The sequence below is a fragment of the Pleurodeles waltl genome, unplaced genomic scaffold (genome assembly GCF_031143425.1).
Source record: "Pleurodeles waltl isolate 20211129_DDA unplaced genomic scaffold, aPleWal1.hap1.20221129 scaffold_343, whole genome shotgun sequence".
In the NCBI taxonomy this organism is placed as follows: Eukaryota; Metazoa; Chordata; class Amphibia; order Caudata; family Salamandridae; genus Pleurodeles; species Pleurodeles waltl.
Genome location: NW_027150049.1, coordinates 17694 through 42565, shown reverse-complemented (window position 1 = coordinate 42565; position 24872 = coordinate 17694). Strand labels below are relative to the sequence as shown.

The following is a 24872-nucleotide window of genomic DNA, read 5'->3' as shown; positions in this document are numbered from 1 at the left end:
TTGAGAAGCAGCGTCTCCCCTGGTGACTCCTCGGTGTCATGCCCTAAGGAGGGGTCCAAGGAGGCGCAGCACATGCTGTGTGAGGTGAGGGTTGTCCATTGCAATTGAGAGTGTGACAGGCGCCGTCTGCTGGTCGTGCTAGGTTTGGTGGGGGCTGCTGCAGCCTGTGAAGACGAGAGAAGCGGGAGTAGCGCCGAGCATGGTAAATGGAGGAGTACAAAATGTTGTTCCGTGTGGGTTGGGGCATTGTGCCTGGGGCAGTGTGGGAGTTCCCAGTGGGAGGGTGTTCCGCTGCAATTAAGAGCAGTAGGCTCCAGGCGGGTGGGCCGGGTGAGCAGAAGAGAGCTGAAAGTGCAGCGTTTCCTGCCTACGGCCATACCACCCTGAATGCGCCCGATCTTGTCCGATCTCGGAAGCTAAGCAGGGTCGGGCCTGGTTAGTACTTGGATGGGAGACCGCCTGGGAATACCAGGTGCTGTAGGCATTTTGCCTCTCGCACACACTAGGTGGCGCACGTCTAACCTCCATTACACAGCTTCCTCGCTAATTTCATTTTACACTTTTTATTTACTACACTCTTTTTTTACTCTCTTAAAAAAAGAAAGGAAAAAGAACAGCATTAACACGAAAATACACACTTTCCCAAGGAAAACGTACACTTTTTATGCACTTTACACTCGGCCCAAAGTCAAGACAGCATTTGCTCCACGACGGACCAAGGCTCCCCAAGCTAAGGCTTTGCTTTCTTGCGGTAAGCATATGTGTCAGGTCTTCAGATCAGATCTCACTTCTTGGCATCTCATTTCCTGGCAGGTTGTGATGCCACTTCCTGTTTTTCCAGGTGCGATTTCACACGGCCTGATGTCATGTGCCGTGATGTCATGTGCCGTGATGTCACTTGCATAGTGTCTAACTTGGTTAGTCCCCCGACTTATTTTCTTTAAGACTTGTACCATGAATAATCCTTAGCCCCCAAGAAATAGTGCTCGAGCCTACAGTTGGCAACCAAATGCAAAAAATCAGCACAGCGTGTGGGAAATCTGATAAAAGGACGATGATCTATTAGGTGTGGAAGAATGAAGTGAGTTGCAGACGCAAGTGTAATAGAGTCCAAAAGCAGAGCATTCCAGAAACAGGGAATAAAAAGAGGAAAGGTGCGTACAATTTGAGCTGTTTTAAAAGCATTCGGCAGCATTTTCCGGCATTTCCTGGCGCTGTAACAGGTGTCATTAACTCAACGATCCATTTATCGACCACAGAAAGAATGGGTGAGCAGGGCCTGTGCAGAATAAACCCTCTTCCACATAGGAAAACATCCCAGCAGAGAGCACGTGATCCACTGTTGCGTCCTTAGCATTAAACAACACACCTCTGACCCTTTCACTTTCACTGGGATTGTGAGAAGGGGCGTTATTTTGCATCTTGTTTCAGAAAGGAGTCCATGATGACAGATCCGATTTTTCCGACAACTCCTACGTACTTTCAGTGGGACCCTGGTTTGCCAAAAGGAAAGGAAAGACTGGCCACCCTCTGCCTGCAAGGCATGGCGAATGTGTTGCAGATGGCAGAGTCTGAGTGACAGAGCCTCTCCAGTAAGTGAAAAAAGTGCAAGAAGAGGTAAGTGATTGGCGTGCCTTCCCGTTTCTTTCTGGAGTTGTTAAGGTAGTGTAGAAGAGCTATTTCTCCTGGCCAGAGTGAATGGAGGTGTCGCCACCCAGTGGGATGAGGAAAAGAGAACTGCATAGCAGCAACTATTGGTCCTTGGGAGGGGGGAATGAAGGCTGCTGTTGAGAAGCAGCGTCTCCCCTGGTGACTCCTCGGTGTCATGCCCTAAGGAGGGGTCCAAGGAGGCGCAGCACATGCTGTGTGAGGTGAGGGTTGTCCATTGCAATTGAGAGTGTGACAGGCGCCGTCTGCTGGTCGTGCTAGGTTTGGTGGGGGCTGCTGCAGCCTGTGAAGACGAGAGAAGCGGGAGTAGCGCCGAGCATGGTAAATGGAGGAGTACAAAATGTTGTTCCGTGTGGGTTGGGGCATTGTGCCTGGGGCAGTGTGGGAGTTCCCAGTGGGAGGGTGTTCCGCTGCAATTAAGAGCAGTAGGCTCCAGGCGGGTGGGCCGGGTGAGCAGAAGAGAGCTGAAAGTGCAGCTTTTCTTGCCTACGGCCATACCACCCTGAATGCGCCCGATCTCGTCCGATCTCGGAAGCTAAGCAGGGTCGGGCCTTGTTAGTACTTGGATGGGAGACCGCCTGGGAATACCAGGTGCTGTAGGCATTTTGCCTCTCGCACACACTAGGTGGCGCACGTCTAACCTCCATTACACAGCTTCCTCGCTAATTTCATTTTACACTTTTTATTTACTACACTCTTTTTTTACTCTCTTAAAAAAAGAAAGGAAAAAGAACAGCATTAACACGAAAATACACACTTTCCCAAGGAAAACGTACAATTATTATGCACTTTACACTCGGCCCAAAGTCAAGACAGCATTTGCTCCACGACGGACCAAGGCTCCCCTAGCTAAGGCTTTGCTTTCTTGCGGTAAGCATATGTGTCAGGTCTTCAGATCAGATCTCACTTCTTGGCATCTCATTTCCTGGCAGGTCATGGGTTGTGATGCCACTTCCTGTTTTTCCAGGTGCGATTTCACACGGCCTGATGTCATGTGCCGTGATGTCATGTGCCGTGATGTCACTTGCATAGTGTCTAACTTGGTTAGTCCCCCGACTTATTTTCTTTAAATAATCCTTAGCCCCCAAGAAATAGTGCTCGAGCCTACAGTTGGCAACCAAATGCAAAAAATCAGCACAGCGTGTGGGAAATCTGATAAAAGGACGATGATCTATTAGGTGTGGAAGAATGAAGTGAGTTGCAGACGCAAGTGTAATAGAGTCCAAAAGCAGAGCATTCCAGAAACAGGGAATAAAAAGAGGAAAGGTGCGTACAATTTGAGCTGTTTTAAAAGCATTCGGCAGCATTTTCCGGCATTTCCTGGCGCTGTAACAGGTGTCATTAACTCAACGATCCATTTATCGACCACAGAAAGAATGGGTGAGCAGGGCCTGTGCAGAATAAACCCTCTTCCACATAGGAAAACATCCCAGCAGAGAGCACGTGATCCACTGTTGCGTCCTTAGCATTAAACAACACACCTCTGACCCTTTCACTTTCACTGGGATTGTGAGAAGGGGCGTTATTTTGCATCTTGTTTCAGAAAGGAGTCCATGATGACAGATCCGATTTTTCCGACAACTCCTACGTACTTTCAGTGGGACCCTGGTTTGCCAAAAGGAAAGGAAAGACTGGCCACCCTCTGCCTGCAAGGCATGGCGAATGTGTTGCAGATGGCAGAGTCTGAGTGACAGAGCCTCTCCAGTAAGTGAAAAAAGTGCAAGAAGAGGTAAGTGATTGGCGTGCCTTCCCGTTTCTTTCTGGAGTTGTTAAGGTAGTGTAGAAGAGCTATTTCTCCTGGCCAGAGTGAATGGAGGTGTCGCCACCCAGTGGGATGAGGAAAAGAGAACTGCATAGCAGCAACTATTGGTCCTTGGGAGGGGGGAATGAAGGCTGCTGTTGAGAAGCAGCGTCTCCCCTGGTGACTCCTCGGTGTCATGCCCTAAGGAGGGGTCCAAGGAGGCGCAGCACATGCTGTGTGAGGTGAGGGTTGTCCATTGCAATTGAGAGTGTGACAGGCGCCGTCTGCTGGTCGTGCTAGGTTTGGTGGGGGCTGCTGCAGCCTGTGAAGACGAGAGAAGCGGGAGTAGCGCCGAGCATGGTAAATGGAGGAGTACAAAATGTTGTTCCGTGTGGGTTGGGGCATTGTGCCTGGGGCAGTGTGGGAGTTCCCAGTGGGAGGGTGTTCCGCTGCAATTAAGAGCAGTAGGCTCCAGGCGGGTGGGCCGGGTGAGCAGAAGAGAGCTGAAAGTGCAGCTTTTCTTGCCTACGGCCATACCACCCTGAATGCGCCCGATCTCGTCCGATCTCGGAAGCTAAGCAGGGTCGGGCCTTGTTAGTACTTGGATGGGAGACCGCCTGGGAATACCAGGTGCTGTAGGCATTTTGCCTCTCGCACACACTAGGTGGCGCACGTCTAACCTCCATTACACAGCTTCCTCGCTAATTTCATTTTACACTTTTTATTTACTACACTCTTTTTTTACTCTCTTAAAAAAAGAAAGGAAAAAGAACAGCATTAACACGAAAATACACACTTTCCCAAGGAAAACGTACAATTATTATGCACTTTACACTCGGCCCAAAGTCAAGACAGCATTTGCTCCACGACGGACCAAGGCTCCCCTAGCTAAGGCTTTGCTTTCTTGCGGTAAGCATATGTGTCAGGTCTTCAGATCAGATCTCACTTCTTGGCATCTCATTTCCTGGCAGGTCATGGGTTGTGATGCCACTTCCTGTTTTTCCAGGTGCGATTTCACACGGCCTGATGTCATGTGCCGTGATGTCATGTGCCGTGATGTCACTTGCATAGTGTCTAACTTGTTTAGTCCCCCGACTTATTTTCTTTAAGACTTGTACCATGAATAATCCTTAGCCCCCAAGAAATAGTGCTCGAGCCTACAGTTGGCAACCAAATGCAAAAAATCAGCACAGCGTGTGGGAAATCTGATAAAAGGACGATGATCTATTAGGTGTGGAAGAATGAAGTGAGTTGCAGACGCAAGTGTAATAGAGTCCAAAAGCAGAGCATTCCAGAAACAGGGAATAAAAAGAGGAAAGGTGCGTACAATTTGAGCTGTTTTAAAAGCATTCGGCAGCATTTTCCGGCATTTCCTGGCGCTGTAACAGGTGTCATTAACTCAACGATCCATTTATCGACCACAGAAAGAATGGGTGAGCAGGGCCTGTGCAGAATAAACCCTCTTCAACATAGGAAAACATCCCAGCAGAGAGCACGTGATCCACTGTTGCGTCCTTAGCATTAAACAACACACCTCTGACCCTTTCACTTTCACTGGGATTGTGAGAAGGGGCGTTATTTTGCATCTTGTTTCAGAAAGGAGTCCATGATGACAGATCCGATTTTTCCGACAACTCCTACGTACTTTCAGTGGGACCCTGGTTTGCCAAAAGGAAAGGAAAGACTGGCCACCCTCTGCCTGCAAGGCATGGCGAATGTGTTGCAGATGGCAGAGTCTGAGTGACAGAGCCTCTCCAGTAAGTGAAAAAAGTGCAAGAAGAGGTAAGTGATTGGCGTGCCTTCCCGTTTCTTTCTGGAGTTGTTAAGGTAGTGTAGAAGAGCTATTTCTCCTGGCCAGAGTGAATGGAGGTGTCGCCACCCAGTGGGATGAGGAAAAGAGAACTGCAGAGCAGCAACTATTGGTCCTTGGGAGGGGGGAATGAAGGCTGCTGTTGAGAAGCAGCGTCTCCCCTGGTGACTCCTCGGTGTCATGCCCTAAGGAGGGGTCCAAGGAGGCGCAGCACATGCTGTGTGAGGTGAGGGTTGTCCATTGCAATTGAGAGTGTGACAGGCGCCGTCTGCTGGTCGTGCTAGGTTTGGTGGGGGCTGCAGCAGCCTGTGAAGACGAGAGAAGCGGGAGTAGCGCCGAGCATGGTAAATGGAGGAGTAAAAAATGTTGTTCCGTGTGGGTTGGGGCATTGTGCCTGGGGCAGTGTGGGAGTTCCCAGTGGGAGGGTGTTCCGCTGCAATTAAGAGCAGTAGGCTCCAGGCGGGTGGGCCGGGTGAGCAGAAGAGAGCTGAAAGTGCAGCTTTTCCTGCCTACGGCCATACCACCCTGAATGCGCCCGATCTCGTCCGATCTCGGAAGCTAAGCAGGGTCGGGCCTGGTTAGTACTTGGATGGGAGACCGCCTGGGAATACCAGGTGCTGTAGGCATTTTGCCTCTCGCACACACTAGGTGGCGCACGTCTAACCTCCATTACACAGCTTCCTCGCTAATTTCATTTTACACTTTTTATTTACTACACTCTTTTTTTACTCTCTTAAAAAAAGAAAGGAAAAAGAACAGCATTAACACGAAAATACACACTTTCCCAAGGAAAACGTACAATTATTATGCACTTTACACTCGGCCCAAAGTCAAGACAGCATTTGCTCCACGACGGACCAAGGCTCCCCAAGCTAAGGCTTTGCTTTCTTGCGGTAAGCATATGTGTCAGGTCTTCAGATCAGATCTCACTTCTTGGCATCTCATTTCCTGGCAGGTCATGGGTTGTGATGCCACTTCCTGTTTTTCCAGGTGCGATTTCACACGGCCTGATGTCATGTGCCGTGATGTCATGTGCCGTGATGTCACTTGCATAGTGTCTAACTTGGTTAGTCCCCCGACTTATTTTCTTTAAGACTTGTACCATGAATAATCCTTAGCCCCCAAGAAATAGTGCTCGAGCCTACAGTTGGCAACCAAATGCAAAAAATCAGCACAGCGTGTGGGAAATCTGATAAAAGGACGATGATCTATTAGGTGTGGAAGAATGAAGTGAGTTGCAGACGCAAGTGTAATAGAGTCCAAAAGCAGAGCATTCCAGAAACAGGGAATAAAAAGAGGAAAGGTGCGTACAATTTGAGCTGTTTTAAAAGCATTCGGCAGCATTTTCCGGCATTTCCTGGCGCTGTAACAGGTGTCATTAACTCAACGATCCATTTATCGACCACAGAAAGAATGGGTGAGCAGGGCCTGTGCAGAATAAACCCTCTTCAACATAGGAAAACATCCCAGCAGAGAGCACGTGATCCACTGTTGCGTCCTTAGCATTAAACAACACACCTCTGACCCTTTCACTTTCACTGGGATTGTGAGAAGGGGCGTTATTTTGCATCTTGTTTCAGAAAGGAGTCCATGATGACAGATCCGATTTTTCCGACAACTCCTACGTACTTTCAGTGGGACCCTGGTTTGCCAAAAGGAAAGGAAAGACTGGCCACCCTCTGCCTGCAAGGCATGGCGAATGTGTTGCAGATGGCAGAGTCTGAGTGACAGAGCCTCTCCAGTAAGTGAAAAAAGTGCAAGAAGAGGTAAGTGATTGGCGTGCCTTCCCGTTTCTTTCTGGAGTTGTTAAGGTAGTGTAGAAGAGCTATTTCTCCTGGCCAGAGTGAATGGAGGTGTCGCCACCCAGTGGGATGAGGAAAAGAGAACTGCAGAGCAGCAACTATTGGTCCTTGGGAGGGGGGAATGAAGGCTGCTGTTGAGAAGCAGCGTCTCCCCTGGTGACTCCTCGGTGTCATGCCCTAAGGAGGGGTCCAAGGAGGCGCAGCACATGCTGTGTGAGGTGAGGGTTGTCCATTGCAATTGAGAGTGTGACAGGCGCCGTCTGCTGGTCGTGCTAGGTTTGGTGGGGGCTGCTGCAGCCTGTGAAGACGAGAGAAGCGGGAGTAGCGCCGAGCATGGTAAATGGAGGAGTACAAAATGTTGTTCCGTGTGGGTTGGGGCATTGTGCCTGGGGCAGTGTGGGAGTTCCCAGTGGGAGGGTGTTCCGCTGCAATTAAGAGCAGTAGGCTCCAGGCGGGTGGGCCGGGTGAGCAGAAGAGAGCTGAAAGTGCAGCTTTTCTTGCCTACGGCCATACCACCCTGAATGCGCCCGATCTCGTCCGATCTCGGAAGCTAAGCAGGGTCGGGCCTGGTTAGTACTTGGATGGGAGACCGCCTGGGAATACCAGGTGCTGTAGGCATTTTGCCTCTCGCACACACTAGGTGGCGCACGTCTAACCTCCATTACACAGCTTCCTCGCTAATTTCATTTTACACTTTTTATTTACTACACTCTTTTTTTACTCTCTTAAAAAAAGAAAGGAAAAAGAACAGCATTAACACGAAAATACACACTTTCCCAAGGAAAACGTACAATTATTATGCACTTTACACTCGGCCCAAAGTCAAGACAGCATTTGCTCCACGACGGACCAAGGCTCCCCAAGCTAAGGCTTTGCTTTCTTGCGGTAAGCATATGTGTCAGGTCTTCAGATCAGATCTCACTTCTTGGCATCTCATTTCCTGGCAGGTCATGGGTTGTGATGCCACTTCCTGTTTTTCCAGGTGCGATTTCACACGGCCTGATGTCATGTGCCGTGATGTCATGTGCCGTGATGTCACTTGCATAGTGTCTAACTTGGTTAGTCCCCCGACTTATTTTCTTTAAGACTTGTACCATGAATAATCCTTAGCCCCCAAGAAATAGTGCTCGAGCCTACAGTTGGCAACCAAATGCAAAAAATCAGCACAGCGTGTGGGAAATCTGATAAAAGGACGATGATCTATTAGGTGTGGAAGAATGAAGTGAGTTGCAGACGCAAGTGTAATAGAGTCCAAAAGCAGAGCATTCCAGAAACAGGGAATAAAAAGAGGAAAGGTGCGTACAATTTGAGCTGTTTTAAAAGCATTCGGCAGCATTTTCCGGCATTTCCTGGCGCTGTAACAGGTGTCATTAACTCAACGATCCATTTATCGACCACAGAAAGAATGGGTGAGCAGGGCCTGTGCAGAATAAACCCTCTTCAACATAGGAAAACATCCCAGCAGAGAGCACGTGATCCACTGTTGCGTCCTTAGCATTAAACAACACACCTCTGACCCTTTCACTTTCACTGGGATTGTGAGAAGGGGCGTTATTTTGCATCTTGTTTCAGAAAGGAGTCCATGATGACAGATCCGATTTTTCCGACAACTCCTACGTACTTTCAGTGGGACCCTGGTTTGCCAAAAGGAAAGGAAAGACTGGCCACCCTCTGCCTGCAAGGCATGGCGAATGTGTTGCAGATGGCAGAGTCTGAGTGACAGAGCCTCTCCAGTAAGTGAAAAAAGTGCAAGAAGAGGTAAGTGATTGGCGTGCCTTCCCGTTTCTTTCTGGAGTTGTTAAGGTAGTGTAGAAGAGCTATTTCTCCTGGCCAGAGTGAATGGAGGTGTCGCCACCCAGTGGGATGAGGAAAAGAGAACTGCAGAGCAGCAACTATTGGTCCTTGGGAGGGGGGAATGAAGGCTGCTGTTGAGAAGCAGCGTCTCCCCTGGTGACTCCTCGGTGTCATGCCCTAAGGAGGGGTCCAAGGAGGCGCAGCACATGCTGTGTGAGGTGAGGGTTGTCCATTGCAATTGAGAGTGTGACAGGCGCCGTCTGCTGGTCGTGCTAGGTTTGGTGGTGTAGTGTTGGGGCCCTAGGCCCTCATGCTACTAGAATAAGTCACACAGACACAGTGGCATGGTCGGGAGAACTGGCCCTGGGCACGTGCGCCCGGCCCCTTTTATTGCCAGGGTCACCTGACCGGTGACGCCTGTGTTGGGTGGGTGTGGGGTGTATGTGGGAGGCCAGCCCTCAGCAGAGAGGCTGGCCAAACACTAGAACGTGTCCAGCAGGACACTACATTCCTCCAAAACTTCGAGGAACAAAAACAAAGTCCAACCTGAAAGAGAAAAACAGAGTAACAAAAACACCACCATCAGTCTCTCGGCCTCAAGAAGGCAGGCTGCAGGATTGCCGTGGGCAGGTGCAGCTGGGAGCACCTGGATCCTTCTGCATGAGTTCATGATTTAACCAGTCACAGCCGGGCACGAACACAGTGTGGAAGAAATCCGGACTCCGACAGTCAGATGGTTGGACAAGTGTCCACTGATGCAGCGTGCTTCAGTCCTGTGGGCACTCGTGGCGAGGCTGGTGGTGTTTACAGTTCAATTTGTTCAATTAGGGCGTATCATTCGAATTGGGTGCATCACCCGAATTGGGTGCATCACGAGCGTTGGTGGAGTCTACTGTGAATCTGCTTGCCGAGACATCCTGGCTTCACGAAGGCCAATCCCTTGAAGACGGATGACATCTGTGATGGCGTGAGGTCCTCCTCTGAAGCCTTTGTATGTTCTGACCCTCTGATGGCAAAGCTGGTTCCAGACCACCTCTCGGTTTTGGATTCTTCACTATGGAACTTCCTCGAGGCCCTTTTGATGGGTTTGCCACAGGATTGGCATGGACTGTGCTGGGCTGCGTGTGGGCCATCTGCCGGCCGCTGCAGGCTCTCCGACAGGAGCCATGACCAAATCATTTGTGCAACCACAAGGGTGGATGTTCCGTGGTCAGGGCGCTTGCCGACATGGATCAGGTGCATGCGGGCTCTCAGACAGACTCAGGGCAATTGTCTATCACGTTGCCAGGCGGGTGTCTAGTTGGTGTCATGTTAATTCACTGAAGACAGTCTTGGTGTGCTGTGACCTGTTGGAGTCTCCAATGCACAGCCCTGTTTGTCTCTTTGTCTTCATCGGTGGGGCAATGTCCAGTCCTCTCTCAAGCTTGAGAGGCCCCTTGTCTGGGTTGTCACAGGACTGCTTGTGGTCTGCGTTGGGGCTGCTTGTGTGCCACATAGGGCAGCTGCAAGACCTCCTAGGAGCCACTGCCTAGTCGCTCGTGCAATTGCAGGGGTAGATGGGTCTAGGTCACGACTTGCTCTTGTCACCGAGAGCAGGATACAGTCAGGGCGAGCAGTTGGTCATTGGTTGACTGGTTCTTCAGAGCATTAAAGCAGAGGTGTAGGACTCCAGTCTGGTTGTTTAACTGCTCCTTTGATGGATACCGTGGTGCACATGGCAATGATGGTGCTTGCCATTCGGAGACCTGGACGACAAGTGATGTTGCTGGAGTGAGGGTGATTGGAGGGACTTCGCCATAGCTGGTGCAGTCTTTCTTTTCCTCATGTGCAGATGGTGGCAGTGATGCCATCTGCTTTAAGCAGCCGGTGACAGGTGGCTTGGACGGTCACACTGTGAAGCGTGGGGCAAGTACGCGGTTCGCGCATGGCGTCTTACGTTTGGTACTCCCGCGGAGCTGTCTCCAGTGACGTCCCCGCACCCCTGTGGCGGTCTTCTCTGTGGGTGCACTCTTTCTTTGTTGCATGAGTCCTCAAACTCTCCACCCTGTTGATTTTCCGTTCTTGTTCTTCTGTGGTCGTCAGGTGTTGCAGTGTGACAGGTGATGTCACACAATCTTCTTTCTTCCTTCTTCATAGCGTGGTGCTGCGCCACGCTTTCTTCTCCTTTGTTGTGTGGATCTTTAGAAGGTCCTTTCCTCCCCTGTCCAAGGACTAGGTGTTTCTCAGTGTTGCTGGGTGGCATCGTGCCATTTGGGGTGTGCAACTCTCCTCTTGCCTGTTGTGAGTCACTGCCGACTCAGTCTTGAGCCAGTGTGGGGGAGGACACTCCTTGTGCGACTCTCCTCTTGCCTGTTGCGAGTCTCTGCCGACTCCGTCTTGAGGCAGTGTGGGGGAGGACACTCCTTGCTGAGTCTCTGGCCCGTTGCAGGGCAGTGACGGAGGGTCCCTTTCTTTTCCGCTTCCTCTTCACTTGAGGGCGCAGTGCTTGCGCCTCAAGGCAGTGCTTTCTTGGCACTGGGTCTTGCTTGAACCTGGGTGTGCTTTGCAGGGTTGGTCGCTTCTGATGACCTCCTGTGTGATGGGCCAACGGTGGCCATCTTGTGTTGCTGAAAGGCCGGCTGGCACGGCCTCTTGTCCCGTGCGTTACGTCATGCTCTCGGGTGCTCTCTCCAATTTCGCAGGCGCTGCCTTAGTCGTCACGTTCTCTGGCGCAGCTCTCTGCGCATGTGACATAGTCTCTTTTCTGGGCGTCCTATGGTAACGCCTGGCATGTCCCTTTCTTGTCCTGCGGTGATGTCCATCACTTCTGGGGCATGTGGCGTTCTTTCAGCGGTGGCAGCAGACGCCCGCCAGGGGCTGCGCAGTCCATGCGCGCTCTCCTCGTGCCTCACGTGGCACTTGCGTTCATTTCTCGCCGTTGCAGCTTGGCTGGGACAGCTGCAGTCCTCTCTGTCCCTGTGCAGCGTTGTTCGCGTCGTTGTCATCTTGTGTGCCGTTTCCGTCTTCTGCGCCATTTTGCTCCGCAGGCGCGCTGTTAGTCTTGTGCAGTCACTCTCTTGGGTGTTGCTGTAGACTTTCTTTTGACAAAGCTGTTTTTTTTTCACTTTAAAATAGAAAAGGGTGCAGTACCAACTTTGGCCACTGGATGCCAGTAGTGCACTTCTTTTCTTCAACTTGAAAGACAGTCTTCCTCCTACCGGCCTCGTTTGTTTTGAGGCAGATGCCGGTGAAACCATGCTGCTGAGGAGTTCTTCAGGCTGGTGGGGGTTTTTGCTGGTGTCTGGAGCGGCAGGTAAGTGCCATTTTTCTTCTTTTGTGCTTTTCTGTCTTCTTTTTTTTTCCTTTTACTGTAGAACAAAACATAACCTTGTGGTGACGGGGCACTTTGAGCAGTTCAAAAGTTCTGAGTGAGTGTGTCAGCAGCTTTTCGTTTTTTTTTTTTTTTTTTTTTTTACAGCCTCCTGGTGACATGTGGGCACATGCTGTGGGGGGTCAGCTCTGTTGGTGTAGGCCGTCGCGGGCCTGTGCTGTAAACCTCCCTGGTATCCCACATGGGATAAGGGGATCCTCGGGCACTCTGCTTCTTTGGTGCGTGCCAGCACCATTTTCATTATGCGGGCCGCATTTCAGCATTTCATTCAGAACCAGACGAAGGTGTGGGGGCGGCCCGGGGCTTTTCTTCTACTTGGTGCGTGTCTGCACCATGGTCATTCACTGTTTTTGGTGCGTGTCTGCACCGACGCATCCTAAATTGTTTTCGGTGCGTGTCTGCACCAATGTCTCCTGTGACCACGCGGCAGCTGGGGGACGGCTCTGGGCACTTTGTTTCTTCGGGTGCAGGTCAGCACCTCTTGATCGGATCACTTGTATGGAGGGGCAGCCCTGGGCACGGCACTTTGATTTCCTGTGCGAGGCAGCACCGTTGCGCTTTCTTGCTAGCGGAGGCCGCAGACGGGTTGGCAGCGCTGCGCTCTGTAGCGCACTATGACCCTCCTCTTCACGGCGCGACTGCAGCATTATTTAAAAGGAACAGGAGAGAGGGGAAACGGCCCGGTTGCTTTCTCCCTTCTCTTGGTGCACGATCGCACCATGTTTTTCATATGCGGCCGCAGCACAACGGCACACGCTGCGGACCGCATTCCTTTCTTAGGGGCGGGGGCGACCGGCCCCAGTCGCGGTTAGGCGCCCTGTTTCACATAATGCGCGGCCGCGCTTCGGCCGACACGGGGATCACCTCGTGCCTCATTTACGGCGACCGCATCCGTATTGGCAGTGCTGCGGTGCGCTGTTGGCTTACTGTTTTCTTGTTGGCGCACAGCACCAGGGCGCTGCCTCTTTTGCATAGAGGGTTGGTAGGATAGCCCCCAGGTCGTGTGCTGACGGGGCTGGGGCTACGCCGGCCTTCTTCTCCCCCCAGCACAACGTAGAAGATGCTCCTTGCCACGTGGGATCGGACCCACTCGTCGCCAATGTAGTGTTGGGGCCCTAGGCCCTCATGCTACTAGAATAAGTCACACAGACACAGTGGCATGGTCGGGAGAACTGGCCCTGGGCACGTGCGCCCGGCCCCTTTTATTGCCAGGGTCACCTGACCGGTGACGCCTGTGTTGGGTGGGTGTGGGGTGTATGTGGGAGGCCAGCCCTCAGCAGAGAGGCTGGCCAAACACTAGAACGTGTCCAGCAGGACACTACAGGTGGGGGCTGCTGCAGCCTGTGAAGACGAGAGAAGCGGGAGTAGCGCCGAGCATGGTAAATGGAGGAGTAAAAAATGTTGTTCCGTGTGGGTTGGGGCATTGTGCCTGGGGCAGTGTGGGAGTTCCCAGTGGGAGGGTGTTCCGCTGCAATTAAGAGCAGTAGGCTCCAGGCGGGTGGGCCGGGTGAGCAGAAGAGAGCTGAAAGTGCAGCTTTTCCTGCCTACGGCCATACCACCCTGAATGCGCCCGATCTCGTCCGATCTCGGAAGCTAAGCAGGGTCGGGCCTGGTTAGTACTTGGATGGGAGACCGCCTGGGAATACCAGGTGCTGTAGGCATTTTGCCTCTCGCACACACTAGGTGGCGCACGTCTAACCTCCATTACACAGCTTCCTCGCTAATTTCATTTTACACTTTTTATTTACTACACTCTTTTTTTACTCTCTTAAAAAAAGAAAGGAAAAAGAACAGCATTAACACGAAAATACACACTTTCCCAAGGAAAACGTACAATTATTATGCACTTTACACTCGGCCCAAAGTCAAGACAGCATTTGCTCCACGACGGACCAAGGCTCCCCAAGCTAAGGCTTTGCTTTCTTGCGGTAAGCATATGTGTCAGGTCTTCAGATCAGATCTCACTTCTTGGCATCTCATTTCCTGGCAGGTCATGGGTTGTGATGCCACTTCCTGTTTTTCCAGGTGCGATTTCACACGGCCTGATGTCATGTGCCGTGATGTCATGTGCCGTGATGTCACTTGCATAGTGTCTAACTTGGTTAGTCCCCCGACTTATTTTCTTTAAGACTTGTACCATGAATAATCCTTAGCCCCCAAGAAATAGTGCTCGAGCCTACAGTTGGCAACCAAATGCAAAAAATCAGCACAGCGTGTGGGAAATCTGATAAAAGGACGATGATCTATTAGGTGTGGAAGAATGAAGTGAGTTGCAGACGCAAGTGTAATAGAGTCCAAAAGCAGAGCATTCCAGAAACAGGGAATAAAAAGAGGAAAGGTGCGTACAATTTGAGCTGTTTTAAAAGCATTCGGCAGCATTTTCCGGCATTTCCTGGCGCTGTAACAGGTGTCATTAACTCAACGATCCATTTATCGACCACAGAAAGAATGGGTGAGCAGGGCCTGTGCAGAATAAACCCTCTTCAACATAGGAAAACATCCCAGCAGAGAGCACGTGATCCACTGTTGCGTCCTTAGCATTAAACAACACACCTCTGACCCTTTCACTTTCACTGGGATTGTGAGAAGGGGCGTTATTTTGCATCTTGTTTCAGAAAGGAGTCCATGATGACAGATCCGATTTTTCCGACAACTCCTACGTACTTTCAGTGGGACCCTGGTTTGCCAAAAGGAAAGGAAAGACTGGCCACCCTCTGCCTGCAAGGCATGGCGAATGTGTTGCAGATGGCAGAGTCTGAGTGACAGAGCCTCTCCAGTAAGTGAAAAAAGTGCAAGAAGAGGTAAGTGATTGGCGTGCCTTCCCGTTTCTTTCTGGAGTTGTTAAGGTAGTGTAGAAGAGCTATTTCTCCTGGCCAGAGTGAATGGAGGTGTCGCCACCCAGTGGGATGAGGAAAAGAGAACTGCAGAGCAGCAACTATTGGTCCTTGGGAGGGGGGAATGAAGGCTGCTGTTGAGAAGCAGCGTCTCCCCTGGTGACTCCTCGGTGTCATGCCCTAAGGAGGGGTCCAAGGAGGCGCAGCACATGCTGTGTGAGGTGAGGGTTGTCCATTGCAATTGAGAGTGTGACAGGCGCCGTCTGCTGGTCGTGCTAGGTTTGGTGGGGGCTGCTGCAGCCTGTGAAGACGAGAGAAGCGGGAGTAGCGCCGAGCATGGTAAATGGAGGAGTACAAAATGTTGTTCCGTGTGGGTTGGGGCATTGTGCCTGGGGCAGTGTGGGAGTTCCCAGTGGGAGGGTGTTCCGCTGCAATTAAGAGCAGTAGGCTCCAGGCGGGTGGGCCGGGTGAGCAGAAGAGAGCTGAAAGTGCAGCTTTTCCTGCCTACGGCCATACCACCCTGAATGCGCCCGATCTCGTCCGATCTCGGAAGCTAAGCAGGGTCGGGCCTGGTTAGTACTTGGATGGGAGACCGCCTGGGAATACCAGGTGCTGTAGGCATTTTGCCTCTCGCACACACTAGGTGGCGCACGTCTAACCTCCATTACACAGCTTCCTCGCTAATTTCATTTTACACTTTTTATTTACTACACTCTTTTTTTACTCTCTTAAAAAAAGAAAGGAAAAAGAACAGCATTAACACGAAAATACACACTTTCCCAAGGAAAACGTACAATTATTATGCACTTTACACTCGGCCCAAAGTCAAGACAGCATTTGCTCCACGACGGACCAAGGCTCCCCAAGCTAAGGCTTTGCTTTCTTGCGGTAAGCATATGTGTCAGGTCTTCAGATCAGATCTCACTTCTTGGCATCTCATTTCCTGGCAGGTCATGGGTTGTGATGCCACTTCCTGTTTTTCCAGGTGCGATTTCACACGGCCTGATGTCATGTGCCGTGATGTCATGTGCCGTGATGTCACTTGCATAGTGTCTAACTTGGTTAGTCCCCCGACTTATTTTCTTTAAGACTTGTACCATGAATAATCCTTAGCCCCCAAGAAATAGTGCTCGAGCCTACAGTTGGCAACCAAATGCAAAAAATCAGCACAGCGTGTGGGAAATCTGATAAAAGGACGATGATCTATTAGGTGTGGAAGAATGAAGTGAGTTGCAGACGCAAGTGTAATAGAGTCCAAAAGCAGAGCATTCCAGAAACAGGGAATAAAAAGAGGAAAGGTGCGTACAATTTGAGCTGTTTTAAAAGCATTCGGCAGCATTTTCCGGCATTTCCTGGCGCTGTAACAGGTGTCATTAACTCAACGATCCATTTATCGACCACAGAAAGAATGGGTGAGCAGGGCCTGTGCAGAATAAACCCTCTTCAACATAGGAAAACATCCCAGCAGAGAGCACGTGATCCACTGTTGCGTCCTTAGCATTAAACAACACACCTCTGACCCTTTCACTTTCACTGGGATTGTGAGAAGGGGCGTTATTTTGCATCTTGTTTCAGAAAGGAGTCCATGATGACAGATCCGATTTTTCCGACAACTCCTACGTACTTTCAGTGGGACCCTGGTTTGCCAAAAGGAAAGGAAAGACTGGCCACCCTCTGCCTGCAAGGCATGGCGAATGTGTTGCAGATGGCAGAGTCTGAGTGACAGAGCCTCTCCAGTAAGTGAAAAAAGTGCAAGAAGAGGTAAGTGATTGGCGTGCCTTCCCGTTTCTTTCTGGAGTTGTTAAGGTAGTGTAGAAGAGCTATTTCTCCTGGCCAGAGTGAATGGAGGTGTCGCCACCCAGTGGGATGAGGAAAAGAGAACTGCAGAGCAGCAACTATTGGTCCTTGGGAGGGGGGAATGAAGGCTGCTGTTGAGAAGCAGCGTCTCCCCTGGTGACTCCTCGGTGTCATGCCCTAAGGAGGGGTCCAAGGAGGCGCAGCACATGCTGTGTGAGGTGAGGGTTGTCCATTGCAATTGAGAGTGTGACAGGCGCCGTCTGCTGGTCGTGCTAGGTTTGGTGGGGGCTGCTGCAGCCTGTGAAGACGAGAGAAGCGGGAGTAGCGCCGAGCATGGTAAATGGAGGAGTAAAAAATGTTGTTCCGTGTGGGTTGGGGCATTGTGCCTGGGGCAGTGTGGGAGTTCCCAGTGGGAGGGTGTTCCGCTGCAATTAAGAGCAGTAGGCTCCAGGCGGGTGGGCCGGGTGAGCAGAAGAGAGCTGAAAGTGCAGCTTTTCCTGCCTACGGCCATACCACCCTGAATGCGCCCGATCTCGTCCGATCTCGGAAGCTAAGCAGGGTCGGGCCTGGTTAGTACTTGGATGGGAGACCGCCTGGGAATACCAGGTGCTGTAGGCATTTTGCCTCTCGCACACACTAGGTGGCGCACGTCTAACCTCCATTACACAGCTTCCTCGCTAATTTCATTTTACACTTTTTATTTACTACACTCTTTTTTTACTCTCTTAAAAAAAGAAAGGAAAAAGAACAGCATTAACACGAAAATACACACTTTCCCAAGGAAAACGTACAATTATTATGCACTTTACACTCGGCCCAAAGTCAAGACAGCATTTGCTCCACGACGGACCAAGGCTCCCCAAGCTAAGGCTTTGCTTTCTTGCGGTAAGCATATGTGTCAGGTCTTCAGATCAGATCTCACTTCTTGGCATCTCATTTCCTGGCAGGTCATGGGTTGTGATGCCACTTCCTGTTTTTCCAGGTGCGATTTCACACGGCCTGATGTCATGTGCCGTGATGTCATGTGCCGTGATGTCATGTGCCGTGATGTCACTTGCATAGTGTCTAACTTGGTTAGTCCCCCGACTTATTTTCTTTAAGACTTGTACCATGAATAATCCTTAGCCCCCAAGAAATAGTGCTCGAGCCTACAGTTGGCAACCAAATGCAAAAAATCAGCACAGCGTGTGGGAAATCTGATAAAAGGACGATGATCTATTAGGTGTGGAAGAATGAAGTGAGTTGCAGACGCAAGTGTAATAGAGTCCAAAAGCAGAGCATTCCAGAAACAGGGAATAAAAAGAGGAAAGGTGCGTACAATTTGAGCTGTTTTAAAAGCATTCGGCAGCATTTTCCGGCATTTCCTGGCGCTGTAACAGGTGTCATTAACTCAACGATCCATTTATCGACCACAGAAAGAATGGGTGAGCAGGGCCTGTGCAGAATAAACCCTCTTCAACATAGGAAAACATCCCAGCAGAGAGCACGTGATCCACTGTTGCGTCCTTAGCATTAAACAACACACCTCTGACCCTTTCACTTTCACTGGGATTGTGAGAAGGGGCGTTATTTTGCATCTTGTTTCAGAAAGGAGTCCATGATGACAGATCCGATTTTTCCGACAACTCCTACGTACTTTCAGTGGGACCCTGGTTTGCCAAAAGGAAAGGAAAGACTGGCCACCCTCTGCCTGCAAGGCATGGCGAATGTGTTGCAGATGGCAGAGTCTGAGTGACAGAGCCTCTCCAGTAAGTGAAAAAAGTGCAAGAAGAGGTAAGTGATTGGCGTGCCTTCCCGTTTCTTTCTGGAGTTGTTAAGGTAGTGTAGAAGAGCTATTTCTCCTGGCCAGAGTGAATGGAGGTGTCGCCACCCAGTGGGATGAGGAAAAGAGAACTGCAGAGCAGCAACTATTGGTCCTTGGGAGGGGGGAATGAAGGCTGCTGTTGAGAAGCAGCGTCTCCCCTGGTGACTCCTCGGTGTCATGCCCTAAGGAGGGGTCCAAGGAGGCGCAGCACATGCTGTGTGAGGTGAGGGTTGTCCATTGCAATTGAGAGTGTGACAGGCGCCGTCTGCTGGTCGTGCTAGGTTTGGTGGGGGCTGCTGCAGCCTGTGAAGACGAGAGAAGCGGGAGTAGCGCCGAGCATGGTAAATGGAGGAGTAAAAAATGTTGTTCCGTGTGGGTTGGGGCATTGTGCCTGGGGCAGTGTGGGAGTTCCCAGTGGGAGGGTGTTCCGCTGCAATTAAGAGCAGTAGGCTCCAGGCGGGTGGGCCGGGTGAGCAGAAGAGAGCTGAAAGTGCAGCTTTTCCTGCCTACGGCCATACCACCCTGAATGCGCCCGATCTCGTCCGATCTCGGAAGCTAAGCAGGGTCGGGCCTGGTTAGTACTTGGATGGGAGACCGCCTGGGAATACCAGGTGCTGTAGGCATTTTGCCTCTCGCACACACTAGGTGGCGCACGTCTAACCTCCATTACACAGCTTCCTCGCTAATTTCATTTTACACTTTTTATTTACTACACTCTTTTTTTACTCTCTTAAAAAAAGAAAGGAAAAAGAACAGCATTAACACGAAAATACACACTTTCCCAAGGAAAACGTACAATTATTATGCACTTTACACTCGGCCCAAAGTCAAGACAGCATTTGCTCCACGACGGACCAAGGCTCCCCAAGCTAAGGCTTTGCTTTCTTGCGGTAAGCATATGTGTCAGGTCTTCAGATCAGATCTCACTTCTTGGCATCTCATTTCCTGGCAGGTCATGGGTTGTGATGCCACTTCCTGTTTTTCCAGGTGCGATTTCACACGGCCTGATGTCATGTGCCGTGATGTCATGTGCCGTGATGTCACTTGCATAGTGTCTAACTTGGTTAGTCCCCCGACTTATTTTCTTTAAGACTTGTACCATGAATAATCCTTAGCCCCCAAGAAATAGTGCTCGAGCCTACAGTTGGCAACCAAATGCAAAAAATCAGCACAGCGTGTGGGAAATCTGATAAAAGGACGATGATCTATTAGGTGTGGAAGAATGAAGTGAGTTGCAGACGCAAGTGTAATAGAGTCCAAAAGCAGAGCATTCCAGAAACAGGGAATAAAAAGAGGAAAGGTGCGTACAATTTGAGCTGTTTTAAAAGCATTCGGCAGCATTTTCCGGCATTTCCTGGCGCTGTAACAGGTGTCATTAACTCAACGATCCATTTATCGACCACAGAAAGAATGGGTGAGCAGGGCCTGTGCAGAATAAACCCTCTTCAACATAGGAAAACATCCCAGCAGAGAGCACGTGATCCACTGTTGCGTCCTTAGCATTAAACAACACACCTCTGACCCTTTCACTTTCACTGGGATTGTGAGAAGGGGCGTTATTTTGCATCTTGTTTCAGAAAGGAGTCCATGATGACAGATCCGATTTTTCCGACAACTCCTACGTACTTTCAGTGGGACCCTGGTTTGCCAAAAGGAAAGGAAAGACTGGCCACCCTCTGCCTGCAAGGCATGGCGAATGTGTTGCAGATGGCAGAGTCTGAGTGACAGAGCCTCTCCAGTAAGTGAAAAAAGTGCAAGAAGAGGTAAGTGATTGGCGTGCCTTCCCGTTTCTTTCTGGAGTTGTTAAGGTAGTGTAGAAGAGCTATTTCTCCTGGCCAGAGTGAATGGAGGTGTCGCCACCCAGTGGGATGAGGAAAAGAGAACTGCAGAGCAGCAACTATTGGTCCTTGGGAGGGGGGAATGAAGGCTGCTGTTGAGAAGCAGCGTCTCCCCTGGTGACTCCTCGGTGTCATGCCCTAAGGAGGGGTCCAAGGAGGCGCAGCACATGCTGTGTGAGGTGAGGGTTGTCCATTGCAATTGAGAGTGTGACAGGCGCCGTCTGCTGGTCGTGCTAGGTTTGGTGGGGGCTGCTGCAGCCTGTGAAGACGAGAGAAGCGGGAGTAGCGCCGAGCATGGTAAATGGAGGAGTAAAAAATGTTGTTCCGTGTGGGTTGGGGCATTGTGCCTGGGGCAGTGTGGGAGTTCCCAGTGGGAGGGTGTTCCGCTGCAATTAAGAGCAGTAGGCTCCAGGCGGGTGGGCCGGGTGAGCAGAAGAGAGCTGAAAGTGCAGCTTTTCCTGCCTACGGCCATACCACCCTGAATGCGCCCGATCTCGTCCGATCTCGGAAGCTAAGCAGGGTCGGGCCTGGTTAGTACTTGGATGGGAGACCGCCTGGGAATACCAGGTGCTGTAGGCATTTTGCCTCTCGCACACACTAGGTGGCGCACGTCTAACCTCCATTACACAGCTTCCTCGCTAATTTCATTTTACACTTTTTATTTACTACACTCTTTTTTTACTCTCTTAAAAAAAGAAAGGAAAAAGAACAGCATTAACACGAAAATACACACTTTCCCAAGGAAAACGTACAATTATTATGCACTTTACACTCGGCCCAAAGTCAAGACAGCATTTGCTCCACGACGGACCAAGGCTCCCCAAGCTAAGGCTTTGCTTTCTTGCGGTAAGCATATGTGTCAGGTCTTCAGATCAGATCTCACTTCTTGGCATCTCATTTCCTGGCAGGTCATGGGTTGTGATGCCACTTCCTGTTTTTCCAGGTGCGATTTCACACGGCCTGATGTCATGTGCCGTGATGTCATGTGCCGTGATGTCACTTGCATAGTGTCTAACTTGGTTAGTCCCCCGACTTATTTTCTTTAAGACTTGTACCATGAATAATCCTTAGCCCCCAAGAAATAGTGCTCGAGCCTACAGTTGGCAACCAAATGCAAAAAATCAGCACAGCGTGTGGGAAATCTGATAAAAGGACGATGATCTATTAGGTGTGGAAGAATGAAGTGAGTTGCAGACGCAAGTGTAATAGAGTCCAAAAGCAGAGCATTCCAGAAACAGGGAATAAAAAGAGGAAAGGTGCGTACAATTTGAGCTGTTTTAAAAGCATTCGGCAGCATTTTCCGGCATTTCCTGGCGCTGTAACAGGTGTCATTAACTCAACGATCCATTTATCGACCACAGAAAGAATGGGTGAGCAGGGCCTGTGCAGAATAAACCCTCTTCAACATAGGAAAACATCCCAGCAGAGAGCACGTGATCCACTGTTGCGTCCTTAGCATTAAACAACACACCTCTGACCCTTTCACTTTCACTGGGATTGTGAGAAGGGGCGTTATTTTGCATCTTGTTTCAGAAAGGAGTCCATGATGACAGATCCGATTTTTCCGACAACTCCTACGTACTTTCAGTGGGACCCTGGTTTGCCAAAAGGAAAGGAAAGACTGGCCACCCTCTGCCTGCAAGGCATGGCGAATGTGTTGCAGATGGCAGAGTCTGAGTGACAGAGCCTCTCCAGTAAGTGAAAAAAGTGCAAGAAGAGGTAAGTGATTGGCGTGCCTTCCCGTTTCTTTCTGGAGTTGTTAAGGTAGTGTAGAAGAGCTATTTCTCCTGGCCAGAGTGAATGGAGGTGTCGCCACCCAGTGGGATGAGGAAAAGAGAACTGCAGAGCAGCAACTATTGGTCCTTGGGAGGGGGGAATGAAGGCTGCTGTTGAGAAGCAGCGTCTCCCCTGGTGACTCCTCGGTGTCATGCCCTAAGGAGGGGTCCAAGGAGGCGCAGCACATGCTGTGTGAGGTGAGGGTTGTCCATTGCAATTGAGAGTGTGACAGGCGCCGTCTGCTGGTCGTGCTAGGTTTGGTGGGGGCTGCTGCAGCCTGTGAAGACGAGAGAAGCGGGAGTAGCGCCGAGCATGGTAAATGGAGGAGTAAAAAATGTTGTTCCGTGTGGGTTGGGGCATTGTGCCTGGGGCAGTGTGGGAGTTCCCAGTGGGAGGGTGTTCCGCTGCAATTAAGAGCAGTAGGCTCCAGGCGGGTGGGCCGGGTGAGCAGAAGAGAGCTGAAAGTGCAGCTTTTCCTGCCTACGGCCATACCACCCTGAATGCGCCCGATCTCGTCCGATCTCGGAAGCTAAGCAGGGTCGGGCCTGGTTAGTACTTGGATGGGAGACCGCCTGGGAATACCAGGTGCTGTAGGCATTTTGCCTCTCGCACACACTAGGTGGCGCACGTCTAACCTCCATTACACAGCTTCCTCGCTAATTTCATTTTACACTTTTTATTTACTACACTCTTTTTTTACTCTCTTAAAAAAAGAAAGGAAAAAGAACAGCATTAACACGAAAATACACACTTTCCCAAGGAAAACGTACAATTATTATGCACTTTACACTCGGCCCAAAGTCAAGACAGCATTTGCTCCACGACGGACCAAGGCTCCCCAAGCTAAGGCTTTGCTTTCTTGCGGTAAGCATATGTGTCAGGTCTTCAGATCAGATCTCACTTCTTGGCATCTCATTTCCTGGCAGGTCATGGGTTGTGATGCCACTTCCTGTTTTTCCAGGTGCGATTTCACACGGCCTGATGTCATGTGCCGTGATGTCATGTGCCGTGATGTCACTTGCATAGTGTCTAACTTGGTTAGTCCCCCGACTTATTTTCTTTAAGACTTGTACCATGAATAATCCTTAGCCCCCAAGAAATAGTGCTCGAGCCTACAGTTGGCAACCAAATGCAAAAAATCAGCACAGCGTGTGGGAAATCTGATAAAAGGACGATGATCTATTAGGTGTGGAAGAATGAAGTGAGTTGCAGACGCAAGTGTAATAGAGTCCAAAAGCAGAGCATTCCAGAAACAGGGAATAAAAAGAGGAAAGGTGCGTACAATTTGAGCTGTTTTAAAAGCATTCGGCAGCATTTTCCGGCATTTCCTGGCGCTGTAACAGGTGTCATTAACTCAACGATCCATTTATCGACCACAGAAAGAATGGGTGAGCAGGGCCTGTGCAGAATAAACCCTCTTCAACATAGGAAAACATCCCAGCAGAGAGCACGTGATCCACTGTTGCGTCCTTAGCATTAAACAACACACCTCTGACCCTTTCACTTTCACTGGGATTGTGAGAAGGGGCGTTATTTTGCATCTTGTTTCAGAAAGGAGTCCATGATGACAGATCCGATTTTTCCGACAACTCCTACGTACTTTCAGTGGGACCCTGGTTTGCCAAAAGGAAAGGAAAGACTGGCCACCCTCTGCCTGCAAGGCATGGCGAATGTGTTGCAGATGGCAGAGTCTGAGTGACAGAGCCTCTCCAGTAAGTGAAAAAAGTGCAAGAAGAGGTAAGTGATTGGCGTGCCTTCCCGTTTCTTTCTGGAGTTGTTAAGGTAGTGTAGAAGAGCTATTTCTCCTGGCCAGAGTGAATGGAGGTGTCGCCACCCAGTGGGATGAGGAAAAGAGAACTGCAGAGCAGCAACTATTGGTCCTTGGGAGGGGGGAATGAAGGCTGCTGTTGAGAAGCAGCGTCTCCCCTGGTGACTCCTCGGTGTCATGCCCTAAGGAGGGGTCCAAGGAGGCGCAGCACATGCTGTGTGAGGTGAGGGTTGTCCATTGCAATTGAGAGTGTGACAGGCGCCGTCTGCTGGTCGTGCTAGGTTTGGTGGGGGCTGCAGCAGCCTGTGAAGACGAGAGAAGCGGGAGTAGCGCCGAGCATGGTAAATGGAGGAGTACAAAATGTTGTTCCGTGTGGGTTGGGGCATTGTGCCTGGGGCAGTGTGGGAGTTCCCAGTGGGAGGGTGTTCCGCTGCAATTAAGAGCAGTAGGCTCCAGGCGGGTGGGCCGGGTGAGCAGAAGAGAGCTGAAAGTGCAGCTTTTCCTGCCTACGGCCATACCACCCTGAATGCGCCCGATCTCGTCCGATCTCGGAAGCTAAGCAGGGTCGGGCCTGGTTAGTACTTGGATGGGAGACCGCCTGGGAATACCAGGTGCTGTAGGCATTTTGCCTCTCGCACACACTAGGTGGCGCACGTCTAACCTCCATTACACAGCTTCCTCGCTAATTTCATTTTACACTTTTTATTTACTACACTCTTTTTTTACTCTCTTAAAAAAAGAAAGGAAAAAGAACAGCATTAACACGAAAATACACACTTTCCCAAGGAAAACGTACAATTATTATGCACTTTACACTCGGCCCAAAGTCAAGACAGCATTTGCTCCACGACGGACCAAGGCTCCCCAAGC

At 50.5% G+C, this 24872-nt stretch overlaps 12 non-coding genes across 12 annotated transcripts; all 12 read left to right on the top strand.

The window, feature by feature from the left end:
• The first annotated feature begins 365 nt into the window (after window positions 1-365).
• On the top strand, window positions 366-484 carry LOC138275966 (5S ribosomal RNA). Its single transcript, XR_011200514.1, has one exon. It is a non-coding gene; the product is annotated as a 5S ribosomal RNA (ribosomal RNA).
• Window positions 485-2152: 1668 nt separating this feature from the next.
• Window positions 2153-2271, top strand: LOC138275971 (5S ribosomal RNA). Its single transcript, XR_011200519.1, has one exon. It is a non-coding gene; the product is annotated as a 5S ribosomal RNA (ribosomal RNA).
• A 1661-nt stretch (window positions 2272-3932) lies between these two features.
• On the top strand, window positions 3933-4051 carry LOC138275970 (5S ribosomal RNA). The gene has a single exon (XR_011200518.1). It is a non-coding gene; the product is annotated as a 5S ribosomal RNA (ribosomal RNA).
• A 1675-nt stretch (window positions 4052-5726) lies between these two features.
• Window positions 5727-5845, top strand: LOC138275992 (5S ribosomal RNA). Its single transcript, XR_011200539.1, has one exon. It is a non-coding gene; the product is annotated as a 5S ribosomal RNA (ribosomal RNA).
• A 1675-nt stretch (window positions 5846-7520) lies between these two features.
• On the top strand, window positions 7521-7639 carry LOC138275991 (5S ribosomal RNA). The gene has a single exon (XR_011200538.1). It is a non-coding gene; the product is annotated as a 5S ribosomal RNA (ribosomal RNA).
• Window positions 7640-13727: 6088 nt separating this feature from the next.
• Window positions 13728-13846, top strand: LOC138275990 (5S ribosomal RNA). The gene has a single exon (XR_011200537.1). It is a non-coding gene; the product is annotated as a 5S ribosomal RNA (ribosomal RNA).
• Window positions 13847-15521: 1675 nt separating this feature from the next.
• LOC138275989 (5S ribosomal RNA) lies at window positions 15522-15640 on the top strand. The gene has a single exon (XR_011200536.1). It is a non-coding gene; the product is annotated as a 5S ribosomal RNA (ribosomal RNA).
• Window positions 15641-17315: 1675 nt separating this feature from the next.
• LOC138275987 (5S ribosomal RNA) lies at window positions 17316-17434 on the top strand. The gene has a single exon (XR_011200534.1). It is a non-coding gene; the product is annotated as a 5S ribosomal RNA (ribosomal RNA).
• A 1690-nt stretch (window positions 17435-19124) lies between these two features.
• LOC138275986 (5S ribosomal RNA) lies at window positions 19125-19243 on the top strand. The gene has a single exon (XR_011200533.1). It is a non-coding gene; the product is annotated as a 5S ribosomal RNA (ribosomal RNA).
• Window positions 19244-20918: 1675 nt separating this feature from the next.
• LOC138275985 (5S ribosomal RNA) lies at window positions 20919-21037 on the top strand. The gene has a single exon (XR_011200532.1). It is a non-coding gene; the product is annotated as a 5S ribosomal RNA (ribosomal RNA).
• A 1675-nt stretch (window positions 21038-22712) lies between these two features.
• Window positions 22713-22831, top strand: LOC138275984 (5S ribosomal RNA). Its single transcript, XR_011200531.1, has one exon. It is a non-coding gene; the product is annotated as a 5S ribosomal RNA (ribosomal RNA).
• A 1675-nt stretch (window positions 22832-24506) lies between these two features.
• LOC138275983 (5S ribosomal RNA) lies at window positions 24507-24625 on the top strand. Its single transcript, XR_011200530.1, has one exon. It is a non-coding gene; the product is annotated as a 5S ribosomal RNA (ribosomal RNA).
• Window positions 24626-24872: the final 247 nt, after the last annotated feature.